We start from the raw sequence: 18,263 nt of genomic DNA, 5'->3' as shown, positions 1-18,263 counted from the left end.
CAAGTTAATTAAAAAAAAAAAAAAAAAAAATTTGAGAGGCCAGGTGCGGTGGCTCATGCCTGTAATCCCAACACTTTGGGAGGCCGAGGCAGGCAGATCATCTGAGGTCAGGAGTTCAAGACCAGCCTGGCCAACATGGTGAAACCCCATCTCTACTAAAAATACAAAAATTAGCCAGGTGTGGTGGCAGGCGCCTGTAATCCCAGCTACTCAAGAGGCTGTGACAGAAGAATCACTTGAACCTAGGAGGCGGAGGTTGCAGTTAGCCAAGATCACGCCACTGGACTCCAGCCTGAGTGACAAGAGTGAAACTGCATCTCAAAAAAAAGTGTGGAGACAAGGTCTCACTTTCTTCCCTAGGCTGGCCTCAAACTCCTAGGCTCAAGCAGTCTCCTGGGCCTCCCAAAGTGCTGGGATTACAGGCATGAGCCTCCATGCTCAGCCGCATTTAATACGAGAAGTTTTTTGTTTGTTTGTTTGTTTTTTGAGATGGAGTCTCGCACTGTCACCCAGGCTGGAGCTCAGTGGCACGATCTCCGCTCACTGCAAGCTCTGCCTCCCAGGTTCATGCCATTCTCCTGCCTCAGCCTCCCAAGTAGCTGGGACTACAGGCGCCCGCCACCACGCCCAGCTGTTTTTCTGTTTTTAGTAGAGACGGGGTTTCACCGTGTTAGCCAGGATGGTCTCGATCTCCTGACCTCGTGATCCGCCCATCTCGGCCTCCCAAAGTGCTGAGATTACAGGCATGAGCCACCGCGCCCGGCAATACGAGGAAATTTTTACATGGCTATTGAAAGACAGAGGAAAGGCCAAAAGTGGATACCTAAGTAACCCAGAGATGATTGCAGGAGAGAGCTACCACCCTCGGCAGGGGATTGATGGGGAAAGGTGATCACTTGAGTTACCTAATGTTGCATAGGAAATCACCTCTCAACTTTGTTGCTTAAAGTAACAGGGATCATTCATTGCTCACGATTTTTTTTTTTTTTTTTTTTTTTTTGAGACGGTGTCTCGCTCTGTTGCCCACGCTGGAGCGCAGTGGCGTGATCTCGGCTCACTGCAAGCTCCGCCTCCTGGGTTCACGCCATTCTCCTGCCTCAGCCTCCCGAGTAGCTGGGACTACAGGCGCCCGCCACCACACCTGGCTAATTTTTTGTATTTTTAGTAGATACAGGGTTTCACTGTGTTAGCCAGGATGGTCTCGAACTCCTGACCTCGTGATCCGCCCACCTTGGCCTCCCAAAGTGTTGGGATTACAGGTGTGAGCCACCGCGCCCGGCTTGATTTCTGTTTGTCAAGAATTGGAGAGTCATTTGGGTGGGGGATTTGGATGTGGGGGTCTCTCCTGGGGCTGCAGTCCTTTGAGGGTGTAACTGGGGCTGAAGTTCCCTTCCAAAAACCCTCCTATGTGGCACACTCACATGGCGGGCAATTTGGTGCTAGCAGTTCATTCTACAGAGCAAAACGGGCTTGAGCCAATGTGCTACAAGCCAATACTATGACACCAGGCTTTTGGTTTTTTGTTTTTATGATTTATGTATTTGTTTATTTTTTTTTTGAGACAGAATCTCATTCTGTCACCCAGGCTGCGGTGCAGTGGCACAATCCCGGCTCACTGCACGCTCCACCTCCCAGGTTCAAGGGATTCTCGTGCCTCAGCCTCCCTAGTAGCTGGGACTACAGGCATGCACCACCACGCCTGGCTAATTTTTGTACCTTTAGTAGAGACAGGGTTTCACTATGTTGGCCAGGCTGGTCTCAAACTCCTGACCTCAAGTGATCCACCTGCCTCAGCCTCTCAAAGTGCTGGGATTACAGGTGTGGGCAACCATGCCTGGCTGGTTTTTTGTTTTTAAAGTTGAACTCCAAGGCTCAAATGATCCTCCTGCCTGGACCTCCCAAAGTGCTAGGCTTACAGTCATGAGCCACCACGCCCAGCTGACACCAGGCTTTTGAGAAAAGAATAGCTTTATTGCAAGTCAATCAATAAGGAGACAGAAGTCTAGCTCAAATCTGTCCCCCTGTGCAGGCTTTAAGGCAGTAATTTTATTAGGAAAGGTTTAGTGGGTGGATTCTGAGATTAGGTGATTGGTGGAAGGAAAGGGGAGGCCTGGAAAGTGCTCAGGCATGCGCTGTTCCCTCTTCATGTTACCTCATGGGGGGCATCTGCAAATTCCGGGGGTGGTTAGTATGTAACATGCAGTGGAAATTCGGGCTGTGACATCAGCAAGCTTGTTCTGTGCAAACTGCAGTTGGCCATATTGGTTCCAATCTATTTCAGCCAGCGTGTTAATCCCACCAGCAGATGAATTTCAGCATTTCTGCAAGTCGTTTCTTTTTTTATCTGCCATCCTGCAAACTGGAAAATTTCTGCTAGTCATTGGTTTCTTTAACTCTTTGGGGTACGGTTTCACTGGTAGGAGGCCTCAGTTTATCCCATGGGCCTCTCCATAGGGCTACTTCAGAGTCCCCACAGCAGCCTCCAGAATGAATATCCCAAAAGAGAAAAGAAAAGTGCCACTAGGGGCCGGGCGTGGTGGCTCAAGCCTGTAATCCCAGCACTTTGGAAGGCTGAGGCAGGAGGATCCCTTGAGCCCAGGGGTTCAAGTCAGCCTGAGCAATGTAGGGAGACCCCATCTCTACTTAAAAAAAAAAAAAAAAAAAAAAAAAAGAATTTAGGCCAGGCGTGGTAGCTCACGCCTGTAATCCCAGCACTTTGGGAGGCCGAGGCAGGTGGATCACGAGGTCAGGAGTTCGAGACCAGCCTGGTCAAGATGGTGAAACCCTGTCTCTACTAAAAATACAAAAATTAGCCAGGCACTGTGGCAGGCGCCTGTAATCCCAGCTACTCAGGAGGCTGAGGCAGGACAATTGCTTCAACCCAGGAGGCAGAGGTTGCAGTGAGCCAAGATCATGCCACTGTACTCCAGCCTGGGTGACAAAGCAAGACTCCATCTCAAAAAAAAAAAAAAAAGAAAGAAGGAAATTAGCTGGGTATGGTGGCACACACCTGTGGTCCCAGCTATTTAGGAGGCTGAGGCAGGAGGATTGGTTGAGCCCAGAAGGTCAAGGCTACAATGAGCCGGATTGTACCATTGCACCCCGGCCTGGGCAACAGAGTAAGACGCTATCTGAAAAAAAGAAAAGAGGCCAGGTGCGGTGGATCACGCCTGTAATCCCAACATTGTGGGAGGCCAAGACGGGATCCCTTGAGGCCAGGAGTTTGAGACCAGCCTGGCCAACTTGGCAAAACCCTGTCTCTTCCAAAAAATACAAAAATTAGCTGGGTGTGGTGGCCCACTCCTGTAATCCCACCTACTTGGGAGGCTGAGGCAGGAGAACCACTTGAACCTGGGAGGCAGAGGTTACAGTGAGCCCAGATTGCGCTATTGCACTCCAGCCTGAGCGACAGAGCGAGACTCCGTCTCAAAAAAAAGAAAAAAATTACAGCTAGCCAACTGCCCACAAGTGCAGCTCTGGGTGCATTGTTTATGAGTTAACTCCTGCTTTGCAAGGAGCAGCTCTGGTTCAATAAAAGATTGCTGTTTAACACCACCAGCTTACCCTTGAATTCTTTGAGTGAAACCACAAACCCTCCCAGGCTAATCCACAATTTGGGGGCTTAGCTATATGCCTATATCGGTACTAATTGTCTTCATTATTGTAGCTTTGTCGTAACTTTTGAAATTGAGAAATGTGAGCCTTCCAACTTTGTTTTTCTTTTTCTAGATTGTTTTGGCTATTTGAAGTCCCTTGAATTTCCACAAGAAATTTTTTTTTTTTAAGTGCCGAGATCGCAGCTCACTGCAACCTCTGCCTCCCAAGTTCAAGCAATTCTCCCAACTTAGCCTCCCAAGTAGCTGGGACTAGAGGCATGCACTACCATGCTAATTTTTGTATTTTTAGTAGAGGTGGGGTTTCACCATGTTGTCCAGGCTGGTCTCGAACTCCTCGCCTCAAGTGATCCGCCCACCTCAGGCTCCCAAAGTGCTGGGATTACAGATGTGAGCCACCATGCCCGGCCTCCACATGAATTTTTAGGATAAGCTTGTCAATTTCTGAAAACAAGCCAGCTGGGGATTTGTTTGTTTGTTTAGACACAAGATGTCACTCTGTCACCTAGACTGGAGTGCAGTGGCACAACTCCTAGCTCACTGCAGCCTGGAACTCCTAGGCTCAAGTGATCCTCTCATCTCAGTCTACTGAGTACCAGGGAATACAGACACATGCCACCATGGCCTGCTAATTTTTTAATTTTTGTAGAGACATGGTCTCAAACTCCTGCCCTACCAGGCTGATCTTTTTTTTTTTTTTTTTTTTTGAGATGGACTCTCACTGTGTCACCCAGGCTGGAGTACAATGGCGTGACCTCGCCTCACTGCAACCTCTGCCTCCCAGGCTCAAGCGATTCTCCTGCCTCAGCCTCCCAAGTAGCTGGTGGGCCTGGGCACCTGCCACCATGCCCAGCTAATTTTTCATATTTTTAGTAGAGATGGGGTTTCACCATGTTGGCCAGGCTGGTCTTGAACTCCTGGCCTCAAGTGATCCTCCTGCCTCAGCCTCCCACAGCATTGGAATTACAGGCATGAGCCACTGCTCCCGGTCCAGCTGAGGATTTTGACAGGGATTAGTTTATATCTATATGTGAACTGGGGAGTATTGGAATATTGACATCGTAATAATATTAAGTCTCCCAGGCCAGGCATGGTGGCTCACACCTGTAATCCCAGCACTTTGGGAGCTCGAGGCAGGTGGATCAATTGAGGTCAGGAGTTCAAGACCAGCCTGGCCAACATGGTGAAACCCCGTCTCTGCTAAAAATACAAAAATTAGCCAGGTGTGGTGGTGTGTGCCTGTAGTTCCAGCTACTTGGGAGGCCAAGGCAAGAGGATCACTTGAACCTGGTAGGCAGAGGTGGCAGTGAGCCTAGATTGCAGCACTGCACTCCAGCCTGGGTGAAAGAGCAAGGCTCTGTCTCAAAAAAAAAAAAAAAAAAAAAGGGAAGAGGAGGAGGAGGAGGGGGAGAAGGAGAAGGAAGGAAGGAAGGAAAGAGGAAGGAGGAAGAAGAAGAAATACCTGAAACTGGGTAATTTTTTTTTTGAGACAGGATCTTGCTCTGTTGCCCAGGCTGGAGTGCAGTGGCACAATCTTGGCTTACTGCAACCACCACCTCCTGGGTTCAAGCGATTCTCATGCCTCAGCCTCCTGAGTAGCTGGGATTCAGATGTGCACACCACGCCCAGCTAATTTTTATATTTTTAGCAGAGACAGGGTTTCATCATGTTGGCCAGGCTGGTCTCGAACCCCTGACCTCAGGTGATCAACTGGCCTCAGCCTCCCAAGTGCTGCAATTACAGGCGTGTGAGCCACTGCACCTGGCTTCAAAAATACCCTTTAATGGCTGACAATTACTTGCCCTGAAATGTGAAACAAAATTCATTTACTACATTGTTTTAAGATAGCACCTGGCCTTCAGTAATCGGAAATAATGATTTCCTATAAATAAAAACCACTGCAGTGCTTTTAGTGATTAGTGTACATAGAGCTTTTCCCCCAGCTGTGACATCATATTATTAAAAGCATTAAGCACCTGGAATTCATGCTGTAGTTGATTTATAAGTTACATAATATACAAAGCTCCTTTTATAAGAATGTTTTGTGGTCACAATTACTTCAAAACCCAATTACATTCAAATAATCTAATAGCTCATGCTTTGGCAATTATAGAAGTGTGATTTTGACACATAGAAATTTTATGAGGTTAGCAAATAAAAAATGCTATAAAAGAGGTGAACAATGGTTCCGCCGTTTAAATTTAGAGTGCAGCAATATTTAGGTAATATTTTTCAGTTAATATAATCAGCCTAGAATATAGCATTGTAAATCATACAGTGTTTTAGAAACACGGATCTAAAGAAGGTAATACCTTTTCCAAATTATAAAATTTTGGCAAATCAATACAGTACTTTGTAATACAATAAAACTATGTTTTTGTTGGAGTCATATATGACTTTAATAATAATTTCCACTGCAAAAGCACCACCTAAGTACTAAATCAAATTATGAAGGTTTTTCATGACAGTTTATAACAGAGTCAGTTATTTTACACAAATTAATATGGCTTTTAAAAATTATATAATTTCTTGGCCGGGCACACTGGCTCATGCCTGTAATCCCAGCACTTTGTGGGGCTGAGACCGGCAAATTGCTGAGCTCAGGAGTTTGAGACCAGCATGGACAACATGGCAAGACCCCATCTCTAAAAATAAAAATGTTTTAAAAGCTGCAGAGTTAACACAGTAGAGAAATCATATGCATATAAAATATGCTACGTTTCCTTCTGGGATTGGTCCAAAACTGCTCACAAAAAGCTTTAAAACTCTACTTTAAGAAGCTCCAGGCCGGGCGCGGTAGCTCACGCCTGTAATCTCAGCACATTGGGAGGCCGAGGCAGGGGAATCACAAGGTCAGGAGTTCGAGATCAGCCTGGCCAACATGGCGAAACCCCCATCTCTACTAAAAATACAAAAAAAATTAGCTGGGTGTAGAGGCGCGCGCCTGTAATCCCAGGTACTCAGGAGGCTGAGGCAGGTGAGTCGCTTGAACCTGGGAGGCGGAGGTTGCAGTGAGCCGAGATCGCACTACTGCACTCCAGCCCAGGCAACAGAGTGAGACTCCGTCTCAAAAAAAAAAAAAAAAGAAAAGAAAAGAAGCTCCAGTACCAAATTAAAGCCATTTTTCAAGTATTGGTAAGTCTTCCATAAACAGGGCAACCCTTAATGATCAACAGGTCATTCAGCTGGGACTTATGCTGATAGATCTCTTTTATTTAAAGCTCCAAACTCAGCTGGGCTTGGTGGTTCACGCCTGTAATCCCAGCACTTTGGGAGGCCAAGGCAAGTAGATCACCTGAGGTCAGAAGTTCGAGACCAGCCTGGCCAAGATAATGAAACCCCCATCTCTACTAAAAATACAAAAATTAGCCAGGTGTGGTGGCACAGAAAAAAAAAAGAAAGTCAATTATCCTATTTGAGGGTTTAAATTATAATATTTTTTATTTTTTTGAGACAGAGTTTCACTCTGTCACCCAGTCTGGAGTGCAGTGGTACAGTCTTAGCTCACTGCAACCTCCACCTCCTGAGTTCAAGTGATTCTCCTGCCTCAGCCTCCCAAGTAGCTAGGATTACAGGCACCAGCCACCATACCTGGCTAAGTTTTGTATTTTTTGTAGAGACGGGGTTTCACCATGTTGGCCAGGCTGGTCTCAAACTCCTGGCCTCGTGATCCGCCCACCTCGGCCTCCCAAAGTGCTGGGATTACAGGCATGAGCCACCACGCCCGGCCCCTTCCTTCCTTTTTTAAAAAAGAGAGACGGGTGCTCCCTTTGGCAGCACATATACTAAAAAAGAGAGCTGGGAAGGCCAGGCACAGTGGCTCACACCTGTAATCCCAGCACTTTGAGAGGCCGAGGCTGGTGGATCACCTGAGGTCAGAAGTTCGAGACCAGCCTGGACAATATGGTGAAACCCCATCTCTACTAAAAATACAAAATTAGCCGGGTGCGGTAGTGCATGCCTGTAATCCCAGCTACTCAGGAGGCTGAGGCAGGAGAACCAATGAACCCGGGAGGCGAAAGTTGCAGTGAGATGAGATTGTGCCATTGCACTCCAGCCTGGGCAGCAAGAGCGAAATTCCGTCTCAAAAAAAAAAAAAAAATTCATAAGTTTTGTGAACAAATATTTCATAATTTTCTCTACCGAGGTCTTAGACTTTTTTTTTTACATTTTACAGAACACTTCATGTCTTCTTTGTCTCTCCCTTTTTTTTTGTAATCACCTTGAAAACATTAAGATTCAGATGGTCCTCTAATTTTCCTGTCTCCTGTTATCCTTTGTGGGGGGTGTGTGTGTGTGTGTGTGTGTGTGTGTGTGTTTGAGACAGAGTCTCACTCTGCTGGACAGGCTGCAGTAGAGTGGTGGCATCTCGGCTCGCTGCAACCTCCGCCTCCTGGGCTCAAGTGATTCTCCTGCTTCAGCCTCCCGAGTAGCTAGGATTACTGGCATGTGCCACCACCCCTGGCTAATTTTTGTATTTTTAGCAGAGACAGGGTTTCACCATGTTGGTCAGGCTGGTTTCAAACTCTTGACCTCAAGTCATCTGCCCACCTCGGCCTCCCAAAGTGCTGGGATTACAGACGTGAGCCACTGCGCCCAGCCTGTTATCCTTTGTTTTTGGAAGGAAGCATTTGAACAAGAGTGACTCTGTGTTGAATAGGGGCTGGGTAAAATGAAGCTGAGGCCTGCTGGGCTGCATTCCCAGTAGGTGAGACATTCTTATTCACAGGATGAGACAGAAGGTTGGCAGGACTGGTATCACAAGATACAGGACACAAAGACCCTGCTGATAAAACAGGATGCTGGCAGGGCACAGTAGCTCACTCCTGTAATCCCAGCATTCTGGGAGGCTGAGGCGGGCAGATCACTTGATGCCAGGAGTTCAAGACCAGCCTGGCCAACATGGTGAAACTCTGTCTCTACTAAAAATACAAAAATTACCCAGATATGGTGGCAGGCACCTGTACTCCCAGCTACTCAGGAGGCTGAGGCAGGAGAATTGCTTGAACTCGGGAGGCAGAAATTGCAGTGAGCCGAGATCGCACCACTACACTCCAGACTGGGCAACAGAGCGAGACTCCAACTCAAAAAAAAAAAAAAAAAGAAAACAAAAACAGGATGCAGTAAAGAAGCCAGCCCCAAAACCCACCAACGGTGATGAAAGTGATCTCTGGTCATCCTCACTGCTCATTATACACTAATTATAATACATTACCATGCTAAAAGACACTCCCACCAGGACTATGACAGTTTACAAGTGCCATGGAAACACCCGGAAGTTACCCTATATGGTCTAAAAGAAGGAAGAACGCTTGGTTCTGGGAAATCCCTGCCCTTTCCTGGAAAACTCATGAATAACCCATACTTCGTTTAGCATAGAATGAAGAAATAACTGTAAGTATACTCAGTCAAGCAGCCCATGCCACTGCTCTGCCTATGGAGGAGCCATTCTTTATTCCTTTCCTATTCTTTTTTTTTTTTTTTTTTTTGAGACACAGTCCCACTCTGTTACCCTGGCTGGAGTGCAGTGGCACGATCTTGACTCACCGCAACCTCCGCCTCCCAGGTTTAAGCGATTCTCCTGCCTCAGCCTTCTGAGTAGCTGGGACTACAGGCACAGGCCACCACGCCCAGCTAATTTTTGTATTTTTAGTACAGACAGGGTTTCACCATGTTGGCCAGGATGGTCTTGATCTCTTGACCTCGTGATCTACTCACCTCAGCCTCCCAAAGTGCTGGGATTGATTACAGGCATGAGCCACTGTGCCGGATCCAACTAGTTTATTATATTTAATTTTTTTTACTTAATTTTTTTTTTTTTTTTTTTTTTTGAGACGGAGTCTCGCTGTGTCCCCCAGGCTGGAGTGCAGTGACGCAATCTCGGCTCACTGCAATCTCCGCCTCCCAGGTTCACGCCATTCTCCTGCCTCAGCCTCCCGAGTGGCTGGGACTGCAGGTGCCCACCACCACGTCCAGCTAATTTTTTGTATTTTTAGTAGAGACGGAGTTTCACCATGTTAGCCAGGATGGTCTCGATCTCCCCACTTCATGATCCACCCGCCTTGGCCTCCTAAAGTGCTGGGATTACAGGCGTGAGCCACCATGCCCAGCCTTTTCACTTGATTTTTAAAATAGAGATGGAGTCTTGTTATCTTGCCCAGGCTGGTCTTGAATTCCTGGGCTAAAGTGATTCTCTCACCTCGGCCTCAGCCTCTGCAGTAGCCGGAAGTACAGGTGCACACCACCACATGCAGCTAAGTTTTTAATTTTCCTTTTTTTTTTTGAGACGAAGTTTCACTCTTGTCACCCAGGCTGGAGTGCAATGGCGTGGTCTCAGCTCACTGCAACCTCTGCCTCCTGGGTTCAAGCGATTCTCCTGCCTCAGCCTCCCGAGTAGCTGGGACTACAGGCGCCCGCCACCACGCCTGGTTAATTTTGTATTTTAGTAGAGACAGGGTTTCACCATGTTGGTCAGGCTGGTCTCGAACCCCTGACCTCAGGTGATCCACCCGCCTTGGCCTCCCAAAGGGCTGGAATTACAGATGTGAGCCACCGCACCCAGCCTTTAATTTTATTTTCTATAGAGAGGAGTCTCATAATATTACCCAAGCTGGTCTCAAACTCTTGGCCTCAATAAATCCTCCCACCTCAGCCTCCTGAGTAGCTAGATTACAGGAGTGCACCACCATGCCCAGCTAATTTTTTAATGTTTTGTAGAGATGGTTGTCTCATTATGTTGCCCAGGCTGGTCTTGAACTCCTGGGCTCAAGTGATCCATCCTCCTGCCTCAGCTTCCCAAAGTGCTGGGATTACAGGTGTGAGCAAACATGCCCAGCCTAATATTATTAATACATCGTAGCTGTCCATATTTATAGGGTGCATGTGAAATTTTGTTACGTGCATAGAAGTGCGATTGTAGGAACCAAGGAAAAAACTTCTGCTTCACCTTCTGAAGGTTTGCTGATAAATCAGCTCACAAAAGGCAGATTAATTGGAAAAAGGGGGATACAAATTGCATTCACACGTATCTGGGGAGAACCACACCACAGCGTGATTACCCACCACCCCAAAGGCGTTCAGAAGCTTATATACCATCTTCTTTTTTTTTTTTTAAGTAGAGACTGGGTTTTCGCCATGTTGCCAGGCTGGTCTCGAACTCTTGCGCTCAAGTGATCATCCCCCCTTGGCCTCCCAAAGTGGCGCTGGGATTACCACCATGAGCCACTGTGCCTGGCACTATATGCATAGATATATCTATATCTATATCTATATCTATATCTATATCTATATCTATATATAGATAGATATAGATATATAGATATAGATACCATCTTGCAGTTACAGAAAGAATAGGGATTTGGATCCTGGTAAAACAGGTTATGGGAAGGGGAAGAAAGAGGAATTCTATTGAGGGGACATAAAGGATTACTGGGGGCTAGGCAGAGTGGCTCACGCCTGTAATCCTAGCACTTTGGGAGGCCAAGGTGGGCAGATCAGTTGAGGTCAGGAGTTCGAGACCACCCTGGCCAACATGGCGAAACCCCGTCTCTACTCAAAACACAAAAATTAGCCAGTCATGGTGGCACGTAGCTGAAATCCCAGCTACTCAGGAGGCTGAGGCAGGAGAATCACTTGAACCCAGGAGGAGGAAGTTGCAGTGAGCTTAGATGGCATCACTGCACTCCAGCCTGGGTGATAGAGTGAGACTCCATCTCAATAAAAACAAAAATAAAAATAAAGCATTGCTGGGGAGAACGAATGGATTTAGGAACAGAGATTAACTTGTACATAATTCTCTTTGGAATTTCAATGAGCCTGAGGGAGACATTATCTTGCGGAAGAGTCTTTTCAGGTGTGGTTCCATTCTCGATTTTATAGAAAGGAGAAGAGAAAAAAAGACAGTTGTTTTCCTTGTCGGGGGAATGTCTGGATCTTAGGCAGAGAAAGTAACTTCAACTTCATCCTGTGCTGTGGGAGAAAAGGTGGTCTTTTAGACACAGTTTATCGTTACTGCTGCTTTTCCTGTGTTTGGGCTATACCTTCCTGCCTCTTTGAATGGTGGGTAGACCAGAGTTTGTGAGTCAATTTGTATTAGCTGTGTGATCTGGAGCAAGCTACTGTTGTCAGAGGAGTTTGAACCAGAGTGACTCCATCTTGAATAGGGGGTGGGTAAAATGAGGCTGAGACCTGCTGATATTGACAGGAGGCAGCCAATTGCCTAGGCCAATAGGGGCGGGTCCCCGGTGAAACCCCACCTCCAACCCGAAGACAGTTTAAAGCCTGAAACTGAAGGTACAAGTTTAAACCTCAGACCGGATTGAGAGTTTACCTTCCTGTTTGTTGCGATTTCCTCTGATTGATCCCCACCCTTCGCCTATTTTACATATACCCACCCTTTCCTAATTGGTTTTCTACTCTTTCTTTTTTTTTGAGACAGAGTCTCGCTCTGTCACCCAGGCTGGAGTGCAGTGGTGCAATCTCGGCTCACTGCAAGCTCCACCCCCCGGGTTCATGTCATTCTCCTGCTTCAGCCTCCCGAGTAGCTGGGACTATAGGCGCCGGCTACCATGCCCGGCTAATTTTTTGTATTTTTTAGTAGAGATGAGGTTTCACCGTGTTAGCCAGGATGGTCTCGATCTCCTGACCTCGTGATCCACCCGCCTTGGCCTCCCAAAGTGCTGGCATTACAGGCGTGAGCCACCGCGCCCGGCAGTTTTCTACTCTTTCAGGCCCACCTTTAGTAGTGTCTTTGCTTTAACTCACCTCATTAGCATAAACTCCAGTGTGATCAAAAGGACACATTATAAATAACAAAATACATTCCTCCAACTCCTGGACTTAAGGGATCCCTCAAGCAAGCCTCAGCCTCCTGAATAGCTGGGACTACTCCTTTGTGCCTACTCACAAGCCAATCAGCACACACTCCCCACCCTGTGCCTATAAATGCTCCAGACTCAGTCAGCAGGGGAAAAGACGACCTGACTTCAGGGAAGGCAACCTGCACTTCTCATCCCCTCTCCAGCTCCCCTCTCCACCGAGTCGCTTTCATTGCTCGATAAAATTCTCCACCTTCACCATCCTTCAATCGTCCATGTAACTTCATTCTTCCTGGATGCTGGACAAGAGCTTGGGACCCAGCGAGTGAGGATACCCAGAAAGGCTGTCACACTGGGCCTTTGCCCTCGCTGGTGAAGGGCAGCTGTCCCCATGTGATGAGGCAAGGGGCCAGCTGAGCTGCTGACATGTCACCATCCGTGGACGGCAGAACTAAAGGAGCACTGTAATAACACCCCCTCTGCAGCTTTGGAAACAGAGGCACCCTCACCTAGGTGCTGCTGCATTCCCCTCAAGGTGACATGCCTGGTCTGGCTACGGGCCCTGCATAGAGCTTACTCCTGTGTTGGTGCCTGGAGAAGCCAGCCAGCCAGATCCCACACTTAGTCACTCATGTGCTCCCTCCTGCAAGGGGTTGAGCACAGCCGGCTGAGTAGATAGGGCATCCCTTCCGTGAGTCCGGCGAAGGGGCCTGGAAAAACCCTGCATCACCACTGAGCGCCATTCCCAGGAGGTGAGGCATTCCCAGTCACAGGATGACACAGGAGGGTGGCACAAGACACAGGTGACAAAAAACCTTGCTGATAAAACAGGTTGCAGCAAAGAAGCTGGCCAAAACCCACCAAAACCAAGGAGGCGATGAAAGTGACCTCTGGTAGGCCAGGCACAGTGGCTCAATGCCTGTAATCCCAGCACTTTGGGAGGCCGAGGCAGGCAGATCACCTGAGGCCAGGAGTTTGAGACCAGCCTGACCAACATGGAGAAACCCCATCTCTACTAAAAATACAAAAAGTTAGCCGGGCATGGAGGCACATGCCTGTAATCCCAGCTACTTGGGAGGCTGAGGCAGGAGAATCACTTGAACCTGGGAGGCAGAGGTTGCAGTGAGCCAAGATTGTGCCATTGCATTCTAGCCTGGATGACAAGAGTGAAACTCCATCTCAAAAAATAGAAAGAAAGTGACCTCTGGTCGTCCTCACTGCTCATTATATGCTAATTATAATATATTAGCATGCTAAAGACACTCCCACCAGTGCCATGACAGTTTAGAAATGCCTTGGCAACATCAGGAAGTTACCCTATACGGTCTAAAAAGGGGAGGAACTGGCCGGGCACAATGGCTCACGCCTGTAATCCCAGCACTTTGGGAGGCCAAGGCAGGTGGATTGCAAGGTCAAGAGTTCAAGACCAGCCTGGCCAAGATGTGAAACTCTATCTCTACTAAAAATACAAAAAATTAGCTGGGCATGGTGGCAGGCACCTGTAATCCCAGCTACTCAAGAGGCTGAGGCAGGAGAATCGCTTGGACCCAGGAGGCAGAGGTAACAGTGAGCTGAGATTGCACCATTGCACTCCAGCCTGGGAGGCAGAGCAAGACTCTGTCTCAAAAAAAAGTGGGGAGGAACCCTCAGTTCCAGGAATTGCCCATGTCTTTCCCAGAAAATTCATGAATAATCCACCCTTGTTGGACATGTAATCAAGAGATAACTATAAAAAATAGCCAGCCAGCAACCCTAGGGACTACTCTGCCTATGGAGTAGACATTCTTTATTCCTTTACTTTCTTTTTTTTTTTTCGAGATAGAGTCTCACTCTGTCATCCAGGCTGGAGTGCAGTGGCGCAATCTGACTCACTGCAACCTCCACCTCCCCAGCGCATGATTCTCCTGCTTCAGCCTCCCAAGTAGCTGGGATTACAGGCATTTGTCACCACGCCCAGCTAGTTTTTGTATTTTTTAGTGGAGACAGGGTTTCACCATGTTGGCTAGTCTGGTCTTGAACCCCCCACCTCAAATGATCCACCCACCTTGGCCTCTCAAAGTGCTGGGATTACAGGTGTGAACCACTGTGCCCAGCCTATTCCTTTACTTTCTTAATATACTTGCTTTGACTTTACTCCATGGACTCGCCTGGAATTCTTTCTTGTGTGAGATTCAAAAACTCTCTCTTGGCTGGGTGTGGTGGCTCATGCCTGTAATCCCAGCACTTTGGGAGGCCGAGGCAGGTGGATCATGAGGTCAGAAGTTTGAGACCAGCCTGACCAACATGGGGAAACCCTGTCTCTACTAAAAATATGAGAAAATTAGCCGGGCGTGGTGACACGTGCCTGTAATCCCAGCTACTCAGGAGGCTGAGGCAGGAGAATCACTTGAACCCGGGAGGCGGAGGTTGCAGTGAGCCGAGATAGTGCCATTGCACTCCAGCCTGGGCAACAGAGTGAGATTCTGTCTCAAAAAAAAAAAGAAAAGAAAAAAAGAACCCTCTCTTGGGGTCTAGATTGGGACTCCTTTCCAGTAACAGTATGAAAGAAAAATAAAATCACCGGACCCCAAACTCACTATGTCAAAGGGAAAAGCTAAGCTTAGGAACTGAGTCATGCAGGAAACTGCATTTTCTTTTGTTCCTAACCAGATGGCTGCAAGATTGAATGCCACGTGTCTCCCCAGGTGGCTTCCCTCACCCTGACCATGTAAATTCAGCTTACCTTCACAGGTACAGGACAAATAAAAGAATAGAAATCTGGCCAGGCGTGGGGGCTCACACCTGTTATTCCAACACTTTGGGAGGCTGGGGTGAGAGAATTGCTGGAGCCCAGGGGTTGGAGATCCACCTGGGCAACACAGTGAGAGCCTGTCTCTACGGAAAAGATTTTAAATTAGCCTGGTGTGGTAGTGCACACCTGTAGTCCCAGCTACTCGGGAGGCTGAATTGGAAGTATTGCTTAAGTTCAGGAGGTCGAGGCTCTAGTGAGCTGCGATCACACCACTGCACTCCAACCTGAGCAACAAAATAAGATCCTGTCTCAAAAAAAAAAAAAATCATGGCCGGGCGTGGTGGCTCACGGCTGTAATCCCAACACTTTGAGAGGCCAAGGGATCACCTGAGGTCACGAGTTCGTGACCAGCGTGACCAACAGGGTGAAACCCCGTCTCTACTATAGACAAAAAATTAGACAGGCATGGTGGCACATACCTGTAATTCCAGCTACTTGGGAAGCTGAGGCAAGAGAATCACTTGAGCTGAGGTGGCAGAGGTTACAGTGAGCCAAGATTGCACCATTGCATTCCAGCCTGGGCAATAAGAGTGAAACTCTGCCTGAAAAAAATAACAATAATAATTTTTTAAAAAATCATACTTCCAGGCCGGGCGCAGTGGCTCATACCTGTAATCCCAGCACTTTAGGAGGCCGAGGTAGGCAGATCACAAGGTCAGAGTTTGAGACCAGCCTGGCCAACATGGTCAAACCCTGTCTCTATTAAAAACTACAAACATTAGCCGAGCGTGGTGGCGCACGCCTGTAATGCTAGCTACTCAGGAGGCTGAGGCAGGAGAATTGCTTGAACACGGAAGGCAGAGGTTGCAGTGAGCTGAGATCACGCTACTGCACTCTTGCCTGGGGGACAAAGCGAGACTCTGTCTCAGAAAAAAATAATAATAATAAATCATTCTTCCACCCACCCTAAGACAAAAGCATAATTGACTTCTTCCTATACTGTGTTTATTTTATCTTGTGTAAAATACAGATATACTCAGCACAAGATGAATTCATAATTGACTGTTTTTTTTTCCCTCCTTTCACACGTGTTAAAAGAAAAACTTGGCTGGGCGCGGTGGCTCACGCCTGTAATCTCAGCACTTTGGGAGGCTGAGACGGGCGGATAACGAGGTCAGGAGATCGAGACCATCTTGGCTAACACGGTGAAACCCCGTTTCTACTAAAAATACAAAAAATTAGCCGGGCGTGTTGGCGGGCGCCCGTAGTCCCAGCTACTCAGGAGGCTGAGGCAGGAGAATGGCGTGAACCCGGGAGGCGGAGCTTGCAGTGAGCTGAGATTACGCCACTGCACTCCAACCTGGGGGACACGACACAGCAAGACTCTGTCTCAAAAAAAAAAAAAAAAAAGAAAACATAAAAGAAAAACTTCAGCCAAATTAAATTTAAAGGAGTTTAATTGAGCAATGAACAATTTGTGAATCGGGCAGCCCCCAGAATCACAGCCGATTCAGAGAGACTCCAGTGCAGCCATGTGATGGAAGATTTACAGACAAAGGGAAATGACATACAGAAATCAGTGAGGTACAGAAACAACTGGATTGGCTACAGGTCAGCATTTGCCTTATTTGAATACGGCTCAAACAGTTGGCTACATCTGATTGGCCAAAACTCAGTGATTGGCACAGGTGTGGGCTATGGCCGGGTTACACCTCCACTTGTTATAGTTCACAATGTACAGAAAAACCTTTAGGCCAAACTTAAATACGTAAAGAGGCAGCTTTAGGCTAAACTTGATTAACATATGTAACATGTGGATTCAGTGATCGTGAATGAAAGCCTCACAGAAAGTGACCACTTATCTCACTACCTTCCCTCCTTTTTTTTTTTTTTTTTTTGAGATGGAGTCTCACTCTGTCGCTCAGGCTGGAGTGCAGTGGTCTAATCTTGGCTCACTGCAAGCCCCACCTCCCGGGTTCACGCCATTCTCCTGCCTCAGCCTCCTGAGTAGCTGGGACTACAGGCGCCCACCACCACGCCCAGCTAATTTTTTGTATTTCTAGTAGAGACGGGGTTTCACCATGTTAGCCAGGATGGTCTCGATCTCCTGAGCTTGTGATCCGCCAGCCTCGGCCTCCCAAAGTGTTGGGATTACAGGCATAAGCCACCGCACCCGGCCTGTTTTTCATTTTATTGTCTGAGAATCCCTTGCAGCCTGGGGGCATAGATTCAGGGAATTCTCTCACTCCTCACTTTCTTTTCTTCCTTAGGAATATCTTGGCCAGGTGCGGTGGCTTACGCCTGAAGCTCCAGCACTTTGGGAAGCTGAGGGGGGAGGATTGCTTGAGGTCAGGAGTTCGAGACCCGCCTGGGGAAAAAAGTGAGATCCTGTCTCCATTTAAAAAATAAGAATAATGGCCAGTCTTGGTGGATCACTCCTATAATCCCAGAACTTTGGAAGGCAGAGGTGGGAGGATCACTTGAACCCATGAGGTTGAGGCTGCAGTGAGACGAGATTGTTCTGCCACACTTCAACCTGGGTGACGGAGTGAGACCCTATCTCAAAACAATAACAACAATTAAAAAAAAAAAAAAGAATATCTTTATTTCTGACTTGGGGGCTTGCAGGTGGCTGAACCATTTCTGTGGAATGATCTGGAAACCCACACATATGTGAAGCCAGGTCAGGGCTTTGAATTCTTTGAATTATCAGGCTGAGGCAGGCAAGTTTGTCACTCCTCAAGGTAGATGAAGTCATGATCTCCAGTCTATCCTTTCACAGACAGTGTGGCTTTTCAAGGATCACATTTCTAGCGGATCTCAGGCACAATTTCCATTTGAACTGGGTCCAGATACAATTTCCATTTGAACTGGACCTCAATGTAGCAGTCTCTCATTGTTTGAAGTATCACTCAGAGTTGTCTCACAACCACGAAAATTAAGGAGCATGGGCACCAAGGATGAGGCTGGAGTGAAAGTTTAATAAGCGAAAGAAGAAAGCTCTCTGCCATGGAGAGGGGATCTGAAAGAGGCCTTTATTTATTTATTTATTTATTTATTTATTTATTTGAGACAGAGTTTCGCTCTTGTTGCCCAGGCTGG

General features: G+C 47.4%; 1 long non-coding RNA gene across 2 annotated transcripts in view; it reads right to left on the bottom strand.

The window, feature by feature from the left end:
- Window positions 1–6,700: 6,700 nt before the first annotated feature.
- LOC129060609 (uncharacterized) overlaps window positions 6,701–18,263 on the bottom strand; it is a 34,461-nt gene continuing 22,898 nt past the window's right edge. For both annotated transcript variants that reach the window (XR_010140823.1, XR_008527411.2), the window contains exon 3: window positions 6,701–11,582. This is a non-coding gene — a long non-coding RNA (uncharacterized LOC129060609). The remainder of the gene's footprint in view (window positions 11,583–18,263) is intronic.

Source organism: Pongo abelii, chromosome 6, assembly GCF_028885655.2.
Source record: "Pongo abelii isolate AG06213 chromosome 6, NHGRI_mPonAbe1-v2.0_pri, whole genome shotgun sequence".
Taxonomy (NCBI): domain Eukaryota; kingdom Metazoa; phylum Chordata; class Mammalia; order Primates; family Hominidae; genus Pongo; species Pongo abelii.
Note: the sequence above shows the minus strand (reverse complement) of the source record. Positions and strands in the feature narration are given on the sequence as shown.